At 37.6% G+C, this 24,676-nt stretch overlaps 1 pseudogene; it reads left to right on the top strand.

Annotated features, from left to right (window-relative positions):
• The window catches only part of LOC101586836, a 38,956-nt pseudogene extending 17,743 nt beyond the window's left edge, over positions 1–21,213 (top strand).
• Positions 21,214–24,676: the final 3,463 nt, after the last annotated feature.

Genomic DNA, 24,676 nt, shown 5'->3' with positions numbered 1-24,676 from the left:
CGCCAGTGCAGGGTAGCAGGAAGCTCTCCGCACACTCACTGGACCTGGGCTAGGACTGGGTCCAATTTAACCACTTCTTTACCTGTTCTTATTCCTTTTATTTTTTTCTCTTCTCTAATGGCTGTAGCTAACAATTCCAGAACTATATAGAAGAGGAGTGGTGATAGAGGACATCCTTTTCTTCTACCAGGTCTAATAGTAGAAGATTTCAGGTTTTCCCCATTTAGGAATATGTTAGCCATTCTTTTCCTTAAATGGCTTTTACCACATTGAACCTGTTGTGCCCCTGTGGTGAGATGTTCTGCTCCTGGACTAGCTGGTTGTATCTATCCTTTACACTCTCTGCAGGGATTGCAGCTGCAGGATTACACCTCAGGCATGTATGCCAGGCCTGAGCTTGAAGTAGAGGCCATCTATTCCAATTTTCTGTAGTACTTTGAACATGAATGAGTGTTGGACTTTGTCAAAAGCCTTTTCTGCATCAATGGAGATGATCATGCGGTTTTTAATTTTCGCTCTACTGTTATAGAGTATTACATTTATAGATTTTCGAATATTGAGCCATCCTTGCATCCCTGGGTTGAATCATACCTGCTCATGGTGTATGATCTTCTTGATGATTTGCTGTATTCTATTTGCTAAGATTTTAGTGAGCATTTTGGCACCTATGTTCATGAGGGAGATAGGCCTGTAGTTCTCTTTCTTAGTTGCACATTTCACTGGTTTTTGTATCACCATAATACTTGACTCCAGGAATGTTTTTCAGAGGATTTTTTCCTTTTCAATTTCATAAAAGAGTTTGAGGAGTATAGAGACTACATCTTCTGTAAATGTCTTGTAGAATTCAGCTGTGAATCCATCCAGACCTGGACTTTTCTTTGCCGGTAGGTTTTTAATTATATCTCTTATTTCACTGGCTGTTATTGGGCAATTGATAGTGCTTATATCTTTTCAATTCAGTTGTGGTACTTTGTAACTTTCTAGGAATCTGTCCTTATCTTTTGTGTCTTCTATTCTGTGAAAGTAAAGATTCTCAAAGTAGCTATTGATAATATTTTGAATTTCCACTTGGTCTGTGGTAATTACACCCCTTTCATTCCTTAATTCTTGTATCTGAATTTTTTCTTTCCTCTGTTTGATGAGGTTAGTCAGAGGCATATTGATTTTATTTAATCTTTCAAAGAACCAGCTTTTTTTTTTTAATTCTTTCAATTGTTTCTTCATTTCAATTGAATTAATTTCTGCTCTAATCTTTATGATTTCTTCTTGTCTTTGGGTTCTGGGTTTGGTTTGCTCTTCCTTTTCTAGTTGTTGAAGGTGCAGCATTAGGGTGTTTATTTGTTCCCGTTCTGTTTTCCTAATGTGTGAGTTCACAGCTATGAATTTCCCTCTGAGAACTGCTTTCATCGTATCCCATAATTTATGATAAGTTGTGCTTGAATTTTCATTGAATTGTAGATATTGTTGAATTTCTTGTTTAATTTCATCTGTGACCCATTGGTTGCTGAGTAGGGTGTCATTTAATTTCCATGTATTTAAGGTTTTTTACTGGTTTCTTTTGTCATTTATTTCCAGTTTCATTGCACTGTGGTCAGATAATGTGCATGGGATAATTTATGTTTTCTTACATATACTTACATATACTTAAGCATGACCTATGTATCAGTATGTGGTCTATTTTAGAGAATGACCTATGTGCAGCTGAGAAAAATGTGTATTCAGCTATGTTTGGATGGTACACTCTGTATATCAACCAAGTGCATTTGTTTCAAGCTCTAATTCAGTTATGTTATTTCTTTGCAAAGTTTTTATCTGGTTGACCTATCTTTTGGAGATAAGGGTTTTTTAAGGTCTCCTATTAAAATTGTGGTATTGGATATTAGATTTTTCATGTCCATTAAAATTTGCTTTATATAGTTGGGGACTCCCATGTTGGGTGCATAGATATTTATGAGTAATACCTCTTCCTCTTGAATTTTTCCCCCAAGCAGGATATAGTCTCCTTCTTTATTTCACCTGATCATTCTTGGTTTGAAGTTGAGACTGTCTGAGAATAGGATTGCTACCCCTGCTTTTGTCTGAGGTGCTGGGACATGTAGTATTGTGTTCCATCCTTTGACTTTCAGTCTAAGAATGTCTTTATGAGTTAAATGTATTTCTTGTATACAGCATATTGTTGGATTTTGTTTCCTAATCCACTGTGCCAGTCCATTTCTCTTAATTAGTGAGTTGAGTCCATTTACATTGTTGGTTAGGATTGAGATATATTGACTTATGATTGACATGTTATTTACCTGTTGTTGTTTCCTCCTTTTTCTCCTGTGTTGCTTGCCATATTTAGTTGGTTGCTTCTGATCTTATTCATAGAGTTCTGATCATTTTGTTCCCTGTCTACAACATCTCTCAGTTACCTGTGTAGGGTTGGCTCTATCATCACGAAATTCTTTAGTTGTTCTTTGTCATGAAAGTATTTCACTTCTCCATCAAACTTGAAAGAGAGTTTTGCAAAGTATAGTAGTCTGGGCTGGAATTTGTTTTCATAGAGGAGTTGAAGTACTCTGCTCCATGCTCTTCTTGCCTTCGTGGTTTGTGAAGAGAAGATGGCCGTAATTCTGATGGGTTTTCCTTTGAATGTGATCTGCTTCTTTTCTCTAGCGGCTTTCAGTAAATTATTCTTGTGCTGAATTTCTGGGATCTTGACTATTATATGTCTTGGTGTGTTTTTCATTGGATTAACATTACTTGGCCTTCTGAATGCTTCACTTACCTGAATGTCAGATTGTTTCCTCATATTTGGGAAGTTTTCTGCTATTACTTTTGCCCATATATTTTTAATGTTATTTGTATTGACACCTTCTTTCCATTGATGCCTATAGTCTCTCATTGTTCATCTTTGCATCATCTTGCAAGTGATGGATTATTATTTCCTGCATCCTTGTTGTTTTTAAGAGATCCTTTCTTACCCTTTCACTAGCTGCACTAGCATCTTCAAGATCTGAAACTCTGTCTTCACTTTCACTTAAACGTTTTTGTAAGCTTGCGACTGAGATTTTAATTTCCTCTATATCTCTTTTACTCTGCTTTATGCGATCTTTTCTTTTCTGTGTTGCTAATTCAAGGACTCCATCATTTTTCTAATCTCCTCTATTTTTTTATCAATGTCTTCTTTAGAAGCAGTTATAAATTCTTTTACTGCAGTGTGTTTTTCAGATTGGATTTCTTCCATATGTTTTTGTAGTTGCTTCTTTACTTTAGATGCTATGAGTTCTGACAATTCTTTTTTTATTTCCCAATAGAATTGTGCTCCGATTTCCTCTATAACTTTCTGCTGTTGTTTATTTAATATCGACTCTATTATTTCATGCATTTGAGCGGAGCTAGTGTCCTCTGCACTTGTTCTGGGTGGGCAATGGGTTTCCTCCATATGTTTCTTCTTTTGATTCTTTACTGAAGATGTTATTAATTCAGGGATTTCTTTTTTTATTTCCAATCTGCGTTTTTCTATACCTTTCTACAGCTGTTTCTTTATTTCAGAAGCTGTTGATTCATTGCTTTTAGCTGTGTGATTCCTAATTTGTTCTGTGTTAGTGTCCTCTGCACTTGCTACGGGTTGGCTTGGGTTCTGCTGTAGCATTTTGTTCCTTCTCATCATTTTGTGTAGCACTCTCTTCTGACCTTTGTTGTAGATCTTTTTTGCAGTTATAACCTTAGCATGTACTGAAGTTCAGGTGCAGATCTACAAAGTTTGGATTTATCCAGCTGTGCCTGACTTTGGTCTGGCTGCTGTGCTCAGCTTTTTCCTGCTGCTACCCTTGGGGGTGAACCTGTTGTGCCCCTCTGGCAACCTGTTGTACTCCTCCTGGACTAGCTGGTTGGTTCTATCCTCTTCACTCTCTGCAGGGATTGCAGCTGCAGTGTTTCACCCCAGGCCTGTATGCCAGGCTTGAGCTGAGCCTGGGGGGGACAAGTTGGAGTAGACTAGAGAGGCAGCACTCCCACACACTCACCACACCTGGGCTAGGTCTGTATCTGGGGCTTCCTGGAACGTGGCTGAAATCCTACCCTGTGTGTGGGGTGTGTGGGGGTACTATGAATTGATTGGGGGTGTCTCAAGTAGGTGGAAGCGGATTTCCCCCATGCTGCACCTGTGCTGGAACCCATAGTAAGTCCCACAAGTGCATATTAGCCTGAAGCTCTCCTACACACTCACCGGGCGTGGGCTAGGACTGCCTCTGGGTGTTCCCACAACTCGGTAGAAGTTCCTACTCAGCGGGCAGGGTGGGGGAGGTGCTGCGGAGTGGTGGGGGGCAGCTCAAGGGGTTGGAAGAGGGTCTCACCCACACTGCACCTGGGCTGGGACCATTAGTAGGTCCCGCTTTGCAGGGTAGCCAGAAGCTCTCCCACACACTCATGGGGCCTGGGCTAGGACTGGGTCTCTGGAATTTATTTTCTTATAGGACTTGAAATACCTAACTCTATGCTCTTCTTGACTTGATGCTTTGTGATGACATATCTGTTATTATTCTTATGGGTTTTCCTTTAAATTTTTTTCTGTTTCTTTTCTCTAGCGACAGTTAATAAGTTGATCTTGTCCTGAATTTTTTGGAACTTGATTATTATACGTCATATTGTTTACCCACATTGGGGAAGTTTTCTGCTAATAGTTTTGTCCATATTCTTTTTGTCATTTGTGTTGACTCCTTTTTTCTAACTGATACCTATTAGTGCTATGTTTATATTTGTATCATTTTGCATCATTTGCATTATTTTTTCCTGGATCTTTGTTGTTTTGAAGAGATGTTTCCTTTCCTAGTCACTACCTACAATGGTATCTTCAAGGTCTGAAAGTCTAGCTTCACTTTCTTTCAAACAGTTTTGCCAACTTTTAATGGAGATTTAATTTCCAGTGTAGCTCTTTAAATCTGCTTCATGTATCCTATTTGTTTCCTATATCGCTCATTCAAGGTTTACATATTTTTCTATTCTCTATTTTTTTTATCAGTGTCCTCTTTAGAAACATTCATTAATTCTTTCATTATAATTATTTCTTTTTTACCTGAGAAATTATGTCTTATCTGTTTTGTCCATACCTTTCTGGAGTTGCTTCTTTATTTCAGTTGCTATTTGTTCAGACTTTTCAGGGGTGTTATTTGCCATTTCTTCTATGTTGATGTTTCCTGGATTTATTCAGAGTTGGCTTGGGGACTGAGATTGCACTATACTCCTTCTTTTTTTCATTTTCTATTTCAAGGCAAACTCCTTATTTTGATTTCTGTGAAACATTTTTGTGAAAGTTTGATAGTAGATAGCTGTATCACTGCAATCAGAACCTCTCTGTAAAAGGTTTGTTCTTTAGATATCTATCATGTGTCAGAGGTTCTAGTTTTGTGTGTATGCCAAGATCTTGCCTTCTCTATTGACTGAGAATGAAATACTTGTTTCATTTTGGCACTGTCCTCCATCCTTTGGTAAGTTTATAAACAAGCACCTCCTGATACTATTACTCAAGGAAAAACATGTGGATAAAGGAGGCATTGTATTCTATTTACAGTACTATAATTAGTAATACTAATAATAGCTACTGAAATTTAAAAATTGACCTACTTTTGTAACTAATAGGTTTGTACTTTAGACCATAGGAGCAAACATCATAGCTTTATAAATAAGCAGATGGTAAATTGGAAATTTGTATTTAAATTAGTTCCATTAAGTTCTGTCTGGGAAGCGCCCCTTCATGTACCTGGAATCTTCCAGGCATGCTAGTTCACTCATGTTACCTCCTGCTATCTCCATGTCATACAGATCCATGTCATAGGTCTTGGCCTCAGCCTGGACCCCACTGAGTCCAGCAGTATGCCTCAGCTCACTGGATCTAGTTCTACCAAGCTCAACTTTGACCTGCTGGACCTTGGTCAGGTCTGGCTGCTGGGCTCAGCTCCTCCTCTCTGTACCCCACTGAAGTAGATCACTTTGGCCTAGCTACTAGGCTTGACAGCTCTTTCCAGCTGCACCCTACTGAAGTAGACTGGCTGGGTTCAGCTTCTGGATTTGGTAGCTCCTTCTGACTCTATCAAATATTTTAATTTTCCCACCTGGATTTTTATACATATTTGTGATTTTTTTTCTTTTTTCACTAATCTTTTTCCTGAAACTCTTATACTTAAGGAAGAAATGAAAGGAGAAATTTATTTTTGTTAATTTTATGACCGAATTATTCTTTGGTTTCTTGCTTTTCTTCTTTCTTTCTTTTTCCACCCTTTTGTATTTTAGGTAGACAATTCAACTCTAAAAATATCAATGTTTACCTTCTAAGAATTTCACACTGTCCTACTCAGTTATGAGAATACTAATTCCTGGGCTAGGGAAATAGCTTCACAATCTAAGTGCCTGCCTCAAAAACACAAAGACCTGGGTTTGATACATGGTACCACATGCTGTACCAGCCCTGGAACCCCAGACATGATGTGCTGGCCACTAAAACAAAATGTAGTGGCACTTACCTGTAATCCCATCCCTACTGAGGCTGAGACAGGAGAATCACTATGAGTTTGAGCTGCATAGCAAGACCCTGTACCAAATAAGTAAATAATTTAAATAATTTTTCTAAAAATACTTACACCTATAACTATTTCATATTTAACAACTGAATTTAGCAACTTAGCATATTTTTTCCTATTTCAACTAAAAGCTTATCAGTGCAGGGTTCCCAAATATTTCAAAGAAAGTTAATTAAGGAGTTTTGAATTTTTCTCTGTAATTTCTTGCAGCAAACCTTCTCTAAAGAGGAATATTCATTCAGATTCACTAGAATATTTTCTTCCTAATACAGGTCACGTCCTCATTTTGTTGATTCTCCTATGTGGTTCAGAAAGGAAGAACTAAATAGTCTAACACTGCAAATGCAAACACTTTCTCTTGGAATATCTGTATATTTGATAAATTAATCACAAAAGAAAAGGAAAATACTTCTATAGTTTTCTCTCTTCTCTATCCCATTCTATTTTGTCTGATAACATTCCAATTAGCCTCCAATCACTTGAAAACGAGTCCAATGAATTACCTCCAATCACTTGAAAACGAGTCTCTTAGCAAAAACAAATTTTGATGCTTAGACAAAATACTTTTTTCTTTTCAGCTCCATTGCATAAAGCACTTTCTTGTCTATACTTTGCTGAAGCAGCTGGTAACATGTCTTCTTTGGGGCAAAACTACACATATATTTTCCATTGCAAGTGGAACAGATCAGTGAGGAAGCTGCCATATGATGAGGAGTTCTACCACTGTGGAAGGGTTTATATCTGTACTTGCCTTTTTTTCTGGAAGAAATCTAAATTTAATTAGATACCACATTCCTGTCCTAAATTCCTGGCTACACATTAGGAACTAGATGTAACTGTCTCACTTTACTTAGGTAAGAATGATATTTAGGCAGGATGTTCAGAACTGTTGCCAAAATACTTAAGTATATTCCTATTGATTCTTTCACCACTAATACTCAGATAGACCAGCAGAGATTCAGGGTGATTCTGTTTTATCATCTGGTTGTTTTAAATTTTTCAACATTTTATTATTATCTCTGCTTGGGGATCAGGTACAAAAGCAAAAGAGGAAACTACTTTTGTGTTTCCTTACTCCACATATAAATGGAAATGTACATCAAGAAGTTAGTGTGCAGTAAGTTAATGTGCAGAATTTTCTAAGGACAATGTAGTGAAGGGGAAGTCTTCTTGTCAGTGTGTGTGGTTATGAAGAGAAGGGAGTTAGATTGGACACGAAGAGAAGTAGAGGTATAGCATAAGCCAACACAGCTTTGCTTGATCCCACAAGAATCACTACTGGTAATTGATCTATTATTGATGTTCCTTGCTGGGATTACAAGGTCAGGCCTTTCTCAGCCTCATTCTCAAGCACAAATCAAAAATATTTAAGCTATAATGTCTTGTGTTCTAGTATATGTACAACATTTTAATTTGTGCTTCCATAGGTATTAGGCATTATAGTATATGAGATTAGTCTTTATATGTCCTCACAATTCAGCATTACATTTTTTCATATGACATCTTTTCCCCCATCAATTTTTTCTTCTTTTTTTCTTTATAAAATAACCCCAAGCCAAGTAAATAACAAATAGATAAAGAGCTAATACTATGAAGAGTATCCTATTAGGGAAATACTAATGTAGAATATAATTCAAGGGTGACCCTACAGCCTTTGAAAACCATTTAAATATTTTGGGTTTAGGGGGCTGGGGAGATGGCTCAGTAGAATAAGCACTTCCCCAGTAAGCGCAAAGACCTGATTTCAATCCCAGTTCCACCAAAATAAATAAATAAATAAATAAATAAATAAATAAATAAATAAATAAATTCTGGTTTATTGATATGTTCAAACACATGCAAAATAAAGGTTGGAGCTAAGCCATAGCACTCAATCTTCTCTTCAGAACCAGATTTTGTTTTCCTTATATTTCCTTATAGACCATAAGCAAATTGGAAGATCCTAGGCACTGGGAGACACTGAGTCTGCATAAAGTAAAATACTGTGCCTGAGGCAAAGCTGTAATGCTACAATTTATTTGGTATGTAATACCAGCACAGCAAGTAACACAAGAAAAGGGCCATGGAGAAGGGGGAAAATGTACTGTAAAATGTACTGTAGTGCTTTATGTTATGTGGGAACTGGGCCAAAGAAATCCCAAATACCTGCTAAAACATTATTTCTGGATGTGTCTGTTAAAGTATTTCAGGAAAAAATTAACTTCTGAATTAGGGGATCAATTAAAAAAATTAATGGATCAAGTAAGACAAACAAGCCTCTCCAAACCACTGTAGGTAGGCTTCCACAACCCATTAAAGATCTGAATAGAATAAGAAGGTAACAGAAATTGTATAAACTCTGATTGTAGAACTGAGATGCAGGTCCAAGCTTCCAAGCCTTCAGGACTTCATACTATACTCCTGAGTTCCAAGGTGTCCTACTTGAAAGTGTAAAGTTTGGAACTTCTCAACCTCCAGAAGCATGTGAACCATTACCTTTGTAATTAATCTCTTCACTCACATACATACACACACACACACACACACACACACACACACACACACACGATCTTTTCTCTCACCCTCAAATACCTTAACAAAGAAAATGACTAAAAAAAGTGACTATCAACAATATCACAGAAGAAAATCCATCCAATTTGCAGAGAAGCAATCAGAAAGAAGGAATGACAATAAATTTTTCTTTTAGCACCTTCCACTCTCACTTCTTGCTGTTCAAAATTCACTTAAGGGGCATTAATTTATCACTATTCCAGGGTAGTCTGCATACACCTAGTGACTAGTAACCATAAAGACAGATCTACCCTGCAGCATATTGCCCTATCCAAATCTGGAGAGTGTGAGGGGACTTACCCTCCAGAGCATAGTGACATAAGAGTGCATGTTGTGTACAATTCTGGCTTTCATTTTGGGGGAAGTGGAGACATTCATAGTTCTCAGGAAGTAAGGCTAAGGCACAGTTTGTGCTGCATGCACCAGTGAGAACACCTGTGTGCACCACACTAACCAGAGATCCAAGAGCAACCTGGAGTGACTCCATTGAGTCTGAGTCTTACTTGGATTAATTCAGCCAAAAATATTTGGGAGTGAGTGCAAATTGGATCCATCAACATCCTTTATAAAATTCTAAATGATAGAATGTGAATATACAAAAAAACAGTCTTTTATGAACCTATAATAAAAGTTCAAAATAGGAAATGAACTTAGAAATCAGAGGCAAATTTTAGTATCATTAATAGCAAATGAAATTTGAAATGGCTTACTCAAAATTACAGAAAACATCTGAGATCAAAGAGAAGAACTCAGGTCTATGGAATCATAAGTCAAGAATTCACTTCACTGTATTGCTCTGCCTCTCAGTTCAGACCTAACACAAAATCTTAGTCGAACTTATATGCATGTGATCAATTCAATGGAATACTGAAAAGCATGGAAATAAAAATATCCTCAAATTAACCTTTTAAATATTTAAATGTTTAAAAAATGCAATAGAAGTTGAAACAGGAAGTGAAAGCAGAAAAAGAGAGCTTTCAATTAGCTGCTCAGTTTTGTCCTAAAGGAAACAGCCTTAGAAAAGTGAGTTTGATAATATGAATAAGAGGCAGAGTGGGGCCAATATCATGGTCTGAATTCATTGCAAGAAAACTAAGTATTAAGATCCATACTAAAGTCTTTTCCTGAGAGAGATCAAGTAAAGCAAATGGTCATACTTTTATAAAGGGAAGAACAGCAACTCCAGAGATTTTGCCTTTCCCAAGGTCTCAGTCAGCAAGTGACAATGCTTACCTGGAGTCTGATTCTCCCCTCCTTTTATTTCTGCTGTGATATATCATTACTGTTTCTGAATAAATAAAGAATGAATACAAATCATGTATGGAAGTTGCACATTCAAAAGTCAGAATTTGCAAACCCATTCTCTTCATAGATTTCTATATGTGAAGATAAAGCCCATGAAAGCAAAATAATTCTGTACATCTTTAAAACTGAAAATTTTAAAACCTGAAAGGTATGTGAAGGTAACTATGATGTCTCTTAAATCATGCCTTTCATTTGTAAATGATTTAGTGAGAAACAAACTGTTATTTCTAGACTAAATATGAATTTCTTATTGGGTAAAGTTATCTAATTTTCTAGTGAACTTGTTAATTTTTCTACCTCTGTCATTAAAAACAATTTTAGTTTTCAGTCTTTAATATTGACATTGTTTCTTTTGTTCTTTACAGTAATTTGGCTTCAAAGGGTACTTTCATCATGTTGATAAGGATATAATTGCCCTTTTTTTAGAATAGGTGTCTTTTTACATACAGCCTAGGGATTGGCATAGTTTTCAGGTCTTTTTAAGCTCTTATGGTATATTTTTATACAAAATAAATTTACTCTCTGCTCACTACATGCCATGCTCCTCTTACTCACTCTTTGGAATGCAGCAACTTTGCTTAAATGCTGGCTTCATTCCTTAATCCTGCTCTTGTATAACTTGGTAATTTGGCAGCTTTGTGTAAACACTTTATTTGCAGTGAACAGTAGGTGAGTCCTCCTGGATTCCTTCTTTACCTTAAATTCTTCTTTCTGAGGCTGCTCCTAAATACTAGATTTCTGCAGAACATCAACTAGGGTATGGAGAAGGCTATAAAAGAAGGAGATTGAACAGAACTCTGTAGTCTTTAAGTGAATTCCCACCTGAAAATTACCTTAATGTGTCACACCTACTCTCATGCCATCACATCTGGAATGCTTCCCCCCTCCAACACAGGAACATCTTGTGCCTTAATGTAAATAGTTCTCCTAATGCAATGTGTATAAAATGACAGATTCACTGTAACTGTTTCAGTTGTTCTCCCATCTTTTGAGTCATTTCCACTTCCCAGCAGCACCACAGAAAACATATGCATGATGTGTTTAGCACTTCACTTAAACATCTGAGAGTGGGCGCACCCAACAGCAGCTGAGGATTTCCACAAGCAATATCTGCCTCCTACCTCTCTCAAGTTCTTTCTTATTTACTTCATGTTTCATCTTCTGTTTGAATAAATTGCAGTTTGCTACTGGAGATAATTAGTGCTGAGTGTTTATAGAATTATTTAGCTTTTTCTTTTCAGCTTTATGCTGTAAATGGTGATTCCCTTACAGTCTAAGAAAAAGTCAGGCAAAGGCTCTAATCTTTGGACATACCTGCCTCCATGCTCAAAATCATTTATCCCTTAATAAAAGTATTATTGTTACTTTTCAGGTATGTTTTTAAAGCAATTTTTATCCCCCTCCATAGCAGAATTTAGAATCTCTTGCACTGTCCTAAGCCAAGACACATTGATATTTTGAAACAACAGTTAATTTCTTTTACTGTCCTCCAATTATTTTCTTTGATGAAGTAGTATTTTATTGATGATCTTTGGTTTACTTTAGCTAATTGTTCTCACCATTGTTTAGTTTAATCATTTTGGTACAATTCCACTACCTTAAAATTGAAGTCTAGTAAATATAATTTTTAAACTAACTGAAATAGTCTGGTTGTGGTGGTGCAGTCCTGTACTTCCAGAACCAGGGAGGCTGAAAACAGAAAGATCACTACAAGTCTGAACTGTGTAGTGACACCCTGTACCAAATACATAATAAATAATTAAAATATTCAAAAATAGTTAATTGATAAATTATGCTAAAAAGTATAAAGAATGTGTTTTGTGAATATTTTCCTCCTGTTCCATTTTCTCCCCACTTTTCAATTTTTTTTACTTAAGAGGCAATCTTCTGTTTTATGTGTCCTCGACAGTCACAACATTGTATTCAGAAAGCATTTAAATTTAAATGTTCTCATTAATCGTGGATGAGAAAGAACAAAAATATTTGGGTTTGGGGTTATTTGCAAGATGAATAATATAGTACAGGACACATTTTATAATATTTTATAATGAATCATGCAAATAATTATATACAATAAAAACAGGAAACCTATCCACACACTATACACTAAAGAATCCAGCTGAGGGCCTAGAGCCTATAGTAATGCCTCCCACAAGTCCAATTGGAGACCTATAGCACACAACAGTCTCATGCAGGCCCAATTCATAGGATCTATGCATGAAAGGTACAGTGGCAGAAGCTAGGAAGTCTATGCCAGTGGGATGAAGGATCTGTGCTAACAGGCTGAGGGATCTGAACTGAAGCTAGGAAGCAATGCTCAAGGTAAGCAGCAGAGGTCCCCTGAAAAGTATGCCAGCCATCCTCAGCAACAGTGATGTTCTGCACTCCTACAATGGTGAAGAAAACTGAATCCAATGTTACAAGCTTCTTCATGAGGCTAAGCAGTGCAACATCTTCCCCTCCAGAGCTAGGAAATGATGTTCAAGATGAGGACCCATGTTTCTCCAAAGTTCATCAGGAAAGCCAGCATGGCAAGGTCCTCCCGCAGAACATCCCAAGACGACTAACAGCTTCCAACACCTCTAACAGCTTCTCCAAACAGCATCCCTAACAGCGTTTTTTGCAGCTTCTCCTGTTCTGCCTTTATGCTGCTGGCAACAAGCCTCAGGTGGGCCTGCCACACTTGAACAGCACTAGTTTAATTCAACTGGGAGTAATAAGTTGACCACCAGTTTGAAATCCACTGAAATCCACCCCTAGTTTACTTGATAACTATACACATTTCTTAAACTAGTCTTTTGTGGCAGATTTGTCAAAAGTTAACACTTTTTGTTCTATTTAGATTTACATTAATATTACAATTACATATACACAATTTTTTGTACTCATTCCTGCACCAAAAACAAAAATTTAAAAGGTGATCAAAATTTGTGAAAACACAATACTGTGATAATTAACCTGATTACAAACATATATAAAAGCAACATTAATATTTAAATGGCAATGAAATACCTATTTCAGACAAAACTAAACAAAAAAGAGGATACAAATGAAGGACCATTGCATATCTGTATATATAAAATAGTTAGGATAGACATACAGCTACTTTCTCTTAATTCAATGAGAAGAAAGATTTGTACTAATAGTATTTGGACAGGATATTGTGTCTGCATCTTGTACTATGTATAACCACTACAAAGACAACAATATGCAATGTATTAATTATTGAAACTGTCCTACTAATCGTTTTTTGTTTTTTGTTTTTGTGGAACCGGGGATCGAACTCGGGTCCTTGCGCTTGCCAGGGAAGTGCTTATTCCACTGAGCCATCTCCCCAGCCCCTACTAATCAGTTTTGAAACTGTCTCATTGCCATTTGTTTCTCAATAAAATTGATAAAAAACAAATAAATAAAAGTAAAAAATAAAAAACAACATTAAAAATATTAAAGAATTATTATAATCATAGTCCCTATGTCCCATTAACAGTTTAAAAAGCATGGCAATTCTAAAATGCAGGGATTTCCTGTAATTTAAATACATTTATCTTCAGGTGAAAACATTCATTTCATTCTTACATTTTCCTGTTCTTAGCAATAATGTCATCCTTTATTTCTCCTTGAAATTAAAGGTCTGTTAGTCACTCATCTAGCCAAATTTTTTCTGTCACCTTATTGGCCCTTTGTTCTAAATTTCAAACATAGATCTGGCCAAAACTTCTCAATAGTAACTATGCCACCTTCTGAATAGTAGACTGCTTTGAAATTTTTCTTAGTCCACTCAGGCAATATCTTGAAACACAAGCAAACTGCAGATCAAATTTCTGCCAAAGCACAATATACTACCTGGGTCCAGCAGCCAATGCAGTTCTCAATTGAAGTTTCCTGAGCTTCATCATAACAGGCACCATTTCTATCAGTACTCTGATTTTCCAATCAGAGTCTCAAATATAGTTCAGAGCATACAAAGTTAGTCTCCTTAGCCAGTCTCTCAAAATTTTCCAAATAAATTACATAGATTCTTAAGTCACATGGCCTGGTAATATCACACTAATAACTCCACTCTCCTGGTACCAATTTTGTTGAGATTTGGAGTTTTTTGCAAGGTGAACAAAATACTACAGGACATGTATTATAATATTTTATAATGAATCACCCAAATAATTATATACAGGTGCAGAAAACTTATTCACACACTAAACACTAAAGAATCCAGCTGAAGCTCTAGAGCTCATAACAATGCCTCTCACAAGTTCAGCTGGAGGCTTAGAGCCCACAACAGTCTCATGCAGGCCTCCTTCATAGATCTATGCAGGAAAGGCCCAAAGGTCAGTGGAAACTAGGAAGTCTATGCCAGTGGGACGAAGGATCTGTGCTAACAGGCTGAGGAATCTGAACTGTAGCTGGGAAGCAATGCTCAAGGTAATCAGCAGAGGTCCCCTAAAAAGTATGCCAGCTATCCTCAGCAACAGTGAGGTCTTGAGCTCCAGTGGTGAAGAAAGCCAAGTTCCCATCAGGAAAGCCAATGTGACAAGTTTCTCCATGAGGCTGAACAGTCTAACATCTTCCCCTCTGGGGTGCCAGGAAGCTCATCCAAAGTTCACTGGGAAAGCCAGCATGAAAAGGTCCTCCAGTAGAACAGTCCAAGAAAACTAGAAGCTTCCAACAGCTGCAACAGTTTCTCCAGATAGCATCTCTAATAGCGTTCTAGCAGTTTCTCCTGTTCCACCACTATGCTGCTGGCAACAACCCTCAGGTGGGCCTGCCACACCACACACCACATTTTAATTCAGCTGGGTGAAATAAGTTGACCACCAGTTAGTAATCCACTGCAAAAGGGTGTAGGTATATTCTGTCAACTGTATGCCAGTACACAAACACACACACACACACACACACACACACACACACACACACCCTCACACAATCATTATAAGTTACAATATTCTATGAGGGGAAAATTGGAAATATAAATGAAATGTTTGAAATTTCCTTTATACTATTGCTCCTCCACTGATGTTATATCATGTGAATTCATGGTCAGCTTTTGGGAAATGGAGGGGACATAGTCAACAGGCTGATGGGCTTCTTTACAGAAAATGTCTATTGCTACTAGGAAATCAAACTGGCAAACAGAGGGCTACCTGAAGAGAAAAGTTTAAGAAATTGGCCACAGCTTCCTCTAGGCTGGCATGCAGCCAAGACACCCAACAGTCTTCACAGCTGCACAGTTTTACTGAGTAAACTGGAGGCTTCCACAATGTCTAGACATTACACAGTCTATTTGTTCAGCAGTAGAAAGTTACATTGACTTTGTCAAAATCAAGATGCCACACTGCTAATTGAATAAAATTGTCACAGCATTATCAATTTTAGGACCACACAATGTGCTTCTGTAGATATATAGCACCTTCTATAATACACAAAGAGGCCATAATTGCACATGCACATACACATAGAGTACTTATAAGTAAAATAGTATTCACATATGTGAGACTGGACATGTAAAAATGATGTGTGTATAAATATCTAGTATGCATTTATATGTATGAAAAATGCAAACGTAAAGAGAGAATATGAATCATGAAGCTGAGAAACTGGTCATAATATTAAATGTATCCTATGTTTGAGGAATGAGGGCCAGGAAGATAGTTCAGCGGAATGAGTGCTTACCTGGCAATCTCAAGGTCCAGAGTTCAATCCTTGGAACTGTAAAAAAAAAATAAGATCAATTATATTTGATGAATGAATAACAGTAGAAGACAATGATGTTATTTTAAATGGAACTTACTAAGTTTGTAACTTATCAAGCAATGATTAGCCTAATCAGAAGTGAAATCTAGAAATTATTGCAACAAAGAGTATGCAGAACAATTAAATATGATTACTTGAAAAAGCTGGCTCAGCTTTACTGTTTAATAGATGATAACTACTGTTTACAACAAAGATTCCAAAGGCTTTTTTTATTAATATTGCTTTTATATACTTTTACCTTCAAAATGTACATTGAGCAATATGCAGTAGAAATTTTTTCAGAAAACTTTATATCCATTTAATACATATTCTAAAAAGCAGAGTAAAATTGTTATTTTGCACAGTAATAGGAAAAAATTGGAGTAATTAGCCAGAAATTCTACACTAAATATATATATATATATATATATATATATATATCACAAATATATATATTAAGCACAAAACTTACCTAAGTTTTCTGAGTCAAGGAAAGAAGATAAATATAATGAGAAATATCTTTCATAGCTAAATAATAAGGAATCACACTAATGTTCCAAAAGAAGCAAATATTTCTTTATCTATGAAATCCATCAGAAATGTATTCAAAGAATGTGTATATGAGCAGAATAACCTACTTCTTACTTGTTAAAGGGCCTTCTGAGTTAAAGTCTGAGATTGTCTATACAAAACTTTTATTCTCAAAAGTAAATTATGTGCTCATCCTCACCAGTAGCAGAAAACAACACTTATACCAAAGGACTAATTTTGAAGGTTAATGAGGCTTGAAACATATTCTCTTGAAAGTCTTCTTTTAGAAGCAATATATAATTATCTGTATAAAATCAGGAAGAAATTGTAGTGTTTATATAAAGAGAAAAAATGAATCACAAAATAATAAACTTAAAAGGTGCCAACAAACTAACATCTTACATTTCATCAGTATTTTAAAACTTGATTCTTTTCATAAAATCAATATCTTTAGTTGTATATCTTGGCTCTATGATTAGATAAGAGAAAGAAATAAAAAGGAATAACAATAGGATAGGAAAGGGAAAGTTAACTTATTATTAGTGGATGACATGGTACTTTACATAAAAGACTCCCAAAACTCCACTGAAAGGTTGCTAGATTTTATAAGCAAATTCAGTAGTATAGCTGAATACAAAGTAAACACTCAAACCTCAATAATCTTTTTATACATGAATGAAAAACTCAATGAGAAATTAGAGAAACAAAACTTTTCACAATAGCATCTAAAAAATGAAATATGAAAAATCAATATAATGAAGGATGTAAAAGACCTCTACAGTGAAAACTACAGTACTCTGAAAAAGGAGATTAAAGAAGATATTAGAAAATGGAAAGGTATCCATTGCTCTTTGCTAGGAAGAACAAATATACAATATAGTGAAAATGGCCATACTTCCAAAACTGTTATTCAGATTTAATGTAATTGCAATCAAAATTCCAACAACATCACTTCTTGGTCTTTTAGCTAAGATCAAGTGTAAAATTCCAACAGTATATCTCACAGAACTAGAGAAAACAGTACTAAAATTCATTTGGAGCCAGAAAAGACCTATAATAGCCAAGGCAATTCTGGACAACAAAGCCAAGGCAGGGACATCAAAATTGTTCACTTGAAAGTATATGATGAAGCTATGATGATTAAAACAGCATAGTAGTAGTAGCAAAAATTTTAAAATACTAAAAACAGATCCAAAGATCAATGAACAAGATTTAAAGATGCAGAAACAACTCCAGGCACACACAGCAATCTAATGTTTGACAAAGGTGCCAAAAACATTCATTGGAAGAAAAATATGTTCTTTAATAAACTGGCTTTACACATGCTGAAGATTAAAATAGGACCCATGTCTTTCACCATAAACTAACCTAAATTTGAAATGAATCAAAGTTCTAAATATTAAAACAGAAACATTAAATCTGCAAGAGTTTATAATAAGCAAAACTCTTGAAAACAGTGGTACAGGCAAAGACTTTATGAACAAAATCAAGCCCTGATCACACAGGAATTATCATAAAGTATCAACAACTGGGATCTTCTCTTATTAAAAAGCTTCTGAACAGCAAAAAAATTGTAGGGAGCCATGGAAGGTGGAAAATCAGTCAGTGTAGACTGGACCAGACTTCACTGCCTAAAGCAAACAAGCTACCTCAGTCCTGAGATAAGCATCCTAACTGGTTAATATCAGTTACTAGTCATTAGGCATCCTTGGGTCTTGTGTTACTAATGTTTCAAAAGTATAAATAAATGTAGGTTTCATTGTGCTCATGCACATGAGTCTTGCCCATTAGGCAGACTGGTGGCCACCTAGCCCAGCTTTTGTCTTCATTTCTATCTTTCTCATTCCTGGCACTGTGTCTCCCTGGATAGAACTGATCAGACTGAGACCAACAGATCCCTACAAAAAAACACCAAAAGAGTGAGAAACAAACCACAGTATGAGAAAAAAAAATGTTTCCCAGCTGTTCCTCAAACAAATGATTACTATTGAGAACATATAAAGAAGTGAAACAAATCAGGCCCCCAAAATTCAAAGACCCAATCAAAACATGGGCATCTGAGATGAATATACATTGCTCAGCTGAAGAAATACAAATGGCAAATTAATATATGAAAAAAATGAGGGCCAGATAGCTCAGGGGACTAAAGCACCTGCTTAGGCAGAGCACAGTGGCCAGGGTTCAATCCCCAGCACGCCATGCCAGCCCTCATCTGCAGAGCATGCTGAGATGCTGATTGAGACTGGGTGATGTATTTATATGTAAATATAAATATAAATATAAATATATATATATATATATTTAAATATGTATAAATATGCTGATTGAGACTGGGTGATATATTATATGTAATTTTTTATATACATATATATGAAAAATGTTCAATATCATTGTTTGTTCAAGAAATGTATATTAAAACAGCACTGAGATTCCATCTGAGACTCCACTGTTGGAAATGTGCACTGGTACAACCACCATGGAGATCAGTGTGGAAATTCTTCAAAAAGCTAGGCTTGAGGTCCCGTTCAACCCAGGTATTCCTCTCCTGGGTACTTTTCCAGAAGAACTGAAAACTCATACCACAGTAGTATATGTGCACCCATGTTTATAGCAGGGCAATTTTTCATAGCTAAATCTTGGAAACAACTCAAATGCCCATCAACTGAGGAATGGATAAAAAAGATGTGAGCTGGTGTGAGGAGCAGTTTGTTCTCTCCAGGGTGGTTCTGCACTGCCATTCATCCAGACCTCCAGACCCCATGCACATGTGCACACATGTGCATGAGCCTGCCTGTGCCTCAGGAGCCACTGCCAGAAGGGAGGACAGCCACTTTAGGAGGATCTCTTTCTCCCAGAAATTACTCAATGCCAAAACTTTTCAAAGTGATACTAGAGACACTGGAAGCACCATAGATGTGTTTTATGGTCAGCAAGTCCCTTTTATGGTGAATGTGGAGGGTGGTCTGTGATTGATGGGAAAAGGAAGTATTTGAATACTGATCCATTTCATGATTCTGAAGATTTGTTTCAGGATTTTAGTCAACTTCAAAAGGCTTGGTGAGCTGAAGCATGAATTTCTGATGCTGAACAGTTCCTCCCAGATTCTCAGTCTGCTAACTTGATACTTCATGCCCACCTCCCTCCAACATCAAGCAGGAGCTGCACAGAACCTCCTCTGAGCTGCATCCTACAGCCACGAGCAGCCTCTCTGTGCTTATTATAGATAAAATTACTTCTACAACTACTGTACCTGTGATGGGGAGCCTCCTAAGTTCAAGCCATTAACCCCTCTTACCACAGCTCTGTCATTCACCCATCAGAATTTCTTGTCATCTCCCCACCCCCAGGCAACTTAGCTTTCCTCAGCCTCAGTGCATACTCTTGGAGTTGGCCCAGTATCAGTCCAGGCTGTGGGTCCTTTCCCTACCTCTTACACAGACCCTGGATCACAACAGCAAATCTTCACAGTGCATTGACCATCACATCAGCACCTGCAGATGCCAAAGATGATGCCTAACAACCAATGTCCTTCTGATGAGAGATAGTTGTCTGAGCCCTGCCACCCTCTCCCTCTTCAGTCAGTGGTGCCATAGGATAACCACTCCAGTTACCACTGGCAAATGTCAGAACTGATTGTGGCTGTGCCCCCCCCTCAGGAATTCAAACAAGAATAACATGACCCACTCTATGAGCATGGGGTCCCAGGAATGGTGAGTCCTCTAGTACATGAGTTCCAGTCACCAACAAATTCAAGCAGGAGCCCCAAGATTACTGCATTGATTCAGAAGAGGATAACTGTCAGTCTTCCTACATGAAAGGGGGATATTTCTCCAGCAGCCATGAAGGTTTATCATATGAAAAATATCCCATTATACTTCCATGGCACTTGCATTGTGCCTGAGCAACTGGAAGGCAAAATCAAGCAGGAGCCCACCATGTATCACCAAGGGCCTCCCTTTTCAGAGGCGAGGCCCACTCTAGCTACGGCAGTTCCTGGTCACCTTCCTTGATAACCCAGCCAATGCCCACTTCATTGCATTGTCCAGCGGAGGCATGGAGTTCAAGCTGATAGAGCCAGAGGAGACCATTCAACATGGGGGCATCCAGAAGAACAGCCCAGACATGAAATACAACAAGCTGAGCCATTTCCTACACTGTTACTATGAAAAGGGCATCATGCAGAAGGTGGCTGAGGAGTGTTACATTTACATATTTGTTTGCAAACCAATGCCCTTTTCTCCATGACCCTCCTGGGCAATCAGCACCTGTTCCTGAAGCAGATTTTGAATGCTCCTTCAGCAAGGAGGACACCCTGCCTCTGACTCACTTTGATGGTAGGCCCACTTATCTCCTGTATGTGGATCAATGCATCAGCCTCCCCTTTGCTAAAGGCTTTGCTTACTGTTTCCACATGGCTGAGCTGCCAAACCCTAGAGCTAGCAGCTCAATCAGCACAGGAGGACAGCAGGGTTTTTTGTGTTTGTGGCTGCTACTAAAGTTTGCCTTTTGTGTATTTTCTGAGACCGTGGGCTTTGGTTGACACCCTTATACAAAGATGCCTTGGCTAAGAGTGGGAACAAGGAAGGAGGAAAATTCCCCCAGAGTGGTGGTGATTCTGACAAGGTTTCTGGGAAGAGATGGGTATGGAGCTCCCTTACCACCATAGAAAATGTATGTGAAGCAATACTTTGTTCAGGTTTGTAGCCACAAAACAGGCCAAGTGTGTCCATGGTCTGCATTGATCTTGATCTGCATTGATCATGGACAACTAAATATCTCTACACAGAAGGCTCTGATTTGCACCATTTATTAAAAAAAGAAATCACGGCCAGGGAGATGGCTCAGTGGAATAAGTGCTTCCCTGGCAAGCACAAGGGCCTGAGTTCAACCCCCAGTTCTGCAATAAATAAATAAATAAATAAATAAATAAATAAATAAATAAATGAAATCACAAGCCCATAGCAGAGGAGGTAAGCTTTGTTGGGAGGTCCATGACAGATAATTAAGTGTTAAAAAATACATCTTGATTTACATAATGCTTCTAGCTTGCTTTCATGCTCCCCCTTGGCCCAGGAAAGGGAGAACTGAGACAGCTGTTACCCACTCCAGGGTTCTCAATTTATAAACCACTGCTTCTCTTGTGAATCTTCCAGTCATGTGGCCACAAAATAGAGCAAGCTCCTCTCTCTTCCTAGTCACATGGCTGAAAGTGGTTGGCTTTCATTATAGAAAGGCAATTAATACTTTTGACAGTATTTTTTTTTGCTTTGACTTGGTGGGGGGATTGTTTTGTCTCTGTGATTGTATTGGAAAAAGTTTATAAACTGATTTTTGTAGTTTCAGTATTCAAAGCCAAAAAAAAAAAACCTTTCAGTAATTGTCCACTGTGTGCCTTAAGCAAGGTCATGCCAACTTCTAGGGATATTACTAGGGCTCCCCCTTGGCCATGTGTAAACCTGCTTTGTTGTCTTTCTTGTGCCCTCTGCACCAGACAGTCCAACAAAACATTTGCATCCAACTTGTATATTTTTGAAGTGTGCAGGGCAGCCTGAACACAAGCTTAGATTCTATGTGTTTGGTGTATCATGTTCACTAACATGCCCCTGGGGAGGCAGATGTGCATGCATGTTGTGTCCACTCGGAACCTGGATGCCTGGTGGGAATCCCAGGACTTCTTCCTTGTGTGTGACTGAGGGCAACTGTCATTCATCAGTTACTTTTATTTACTTTTCCTTTAAATCTTGGACTTTAAACCCTGCATAATAATTAGTAAGGTTTGAGACTTACATGTGACATTGACAGGTACTATAGTGCTAGTGTTCTGGTTTCTTTTCTCCCTAAAAGTTTCTTCTCATTGCTGTGTTATGTTGATGAACTCCAAAACAATGAAGCTAAAATTAATGTGCAAATGAAGCTCAAAGTAGAGCAAAAGTCACTAGAAAGCAGGGGTACTTCCTGTCCTACTTGCTTCCTACTCCTGTGGGTGAAGGCTCTGTGTGCCCCACGCATGCTCAGAGCATAAAGACCAAGCTGTCCTCATATGTGAAAGGAGACATCTCTGACTCCATCCATGTGGAACACATGCCATGAAGCACTATTCTGTACCAGGGCCCCACATGACCAGCAGCACATGAGTGAAAGAGTTCACAAGGATTAAGGGTGTGTCTTACACCTATGAAAACACGAGATTTTCCTCTACTGGAAGCTAATTAGGCTGTGAAAGTGTCAAACCTGTTGCCTGGGTCTTAATTAGCATTGTATTTTAATTAAATTCCTCTTTTTAAACTATATGTATAAATTTCTAATCTATAGATAGTCTATATATAAATGCATATCTTACCCCCAGCTGGCTAGAGATTTATTTGTTGTAAATACTATATAGATTTTTTTCTTACTTTCTTTACTTACACTGATGTAAGGTGGTTTTTTTTCTTTTTTTTTTTTCTTTGTTTTTTGATGAATTCATGCTGGTTTAGCAAGTAAAAAAATAATCTTTTGTATTTTGAGCAGCCCTTTCTCCCACTGTAACTACAGGGTCCATGCTCAAGGGACATAGGATGGCGGCATCACCATTGAATCCTTATTAGATTCATGTACCTCCCAGATGGTTTTCGTTTCTTTCAGAGTTTAGTGGGTGGTTTACTTGCTTATATTCCAGAGTGTTGAAAATCTACAGGGCAGAAAGGATTTAACTGGCTGGATGATTTTAAATCCTTCCCGCTGCATAGGCATGTAATGTACTTGCCATGCTGCATTATATTCTGTACTCTGTACAATAAAGAAGTTTGCTTTCATTTATCAAGTGCCTAAAGCCAGCCTCTTTCCTGCCTTCAGTGATGAAATTTTCAAGTAAGGAAAAGCTTGTTTTGTCTCACCTTCCTCTTCAAACCCTCCCCTTCTATGCTTACCTTCTACTTCAGTGTGTTAGTCTTCTCTGTGCACGCTGGTAGTTGAGGAAAGTTAAACTGCAAAGAAAAAACACACAACTCTTAAGCTCTGGCTAAAAATTTAATCCAAAGTGGTATGATGTAGGTAGGTGGGCCTTCTACAGCCAGTTGTGAACAGAGATCACTCTCCCATGGCCCCCTAGCTCTTACTTAGTAACTGTTTTTTTTTTTTGTTGTTGTTGTTGTTTTTTAAAGATATCCTTTTGAAAATTTATTCACAGTACTATCAACAATAAAGCACTCTTTCAGTTCTTATGAAATTTCCATTTTAAAGACTGTCTTTCAAAAGTACTTACAAAACAGAGATATATCATTAAAGCATTTGCAGTCAAGTTTTCAAATAAATCATCTTAATACCTTTCTATGGAATTACAATAGCATTACCATCATAGTATTTGTTTGGCTTTTTTTTTTTTGGTACTGGGAATTAAACTCAGAACCTCTTGCTTGCCAGGCAGGCACTGTGCCCCTGAGATATAGCCCTGGCTCGCAGTATTTTTTATTAAAAATTAGTTCTTTCATTACTAACAAATCCTGGTTTTTAATACAGTTAGTCCCCCTTATCCAAAATAGTGGGACCACCCAGATGCAGAGATGCTCACCTTCTAATCCCAGTCCTCAAGAGGCTGAGGCAGGAGCACTGCTGCCAGTGTGGGGCCACTATGCAGTGGGTGGAGGGCAGTCTGAACTGCACAGGAAGACACCATCTCAACAACACAAGTTGGGCCCCCAAGTACTTCAGATGTGCATACACATATGTGATACTCTAGGCATGGAACTGCAGTCTAAGCAGGAAATTCATTTACGTTCACGAAGGCGGTGTGGCGCAGTGATTTTCATCATGTTCATGAGCCATGGTTGCGTGGTGTATTTTCCACTCCAGCCATCACATTGGTGCTCCAAGTTTAGGATTTTAGAGCATTTTGGATTTTGGGTTAGGGATGTTAAGTCTATTATGCCTTGGCAAGGTAGAAATGAGATTTTTTTTGGTGCTGGTGATTGAACCCAGGTCCTGCCACTGAGCTACATTCTTGGTTTAACTTGTTAAAATGTTGA

This window comes from Octodon degus, unplaced genomic scaffold (genome assembly GCF_000260255.1).
Source record: "Octodon degus isolate 3935 unplaced genomic scaffold, OctDeg1.0 scaffold00124, whole genome shotgun sequence".
NCBI lineage: Eukaryota > Metazoa > Chordata > Mammalia > Rodentia > Octodontidae > Octodon > Octodon degus.
This window is presented reverse-complemented; position numbering and strand designations above follow the sequence as displayed.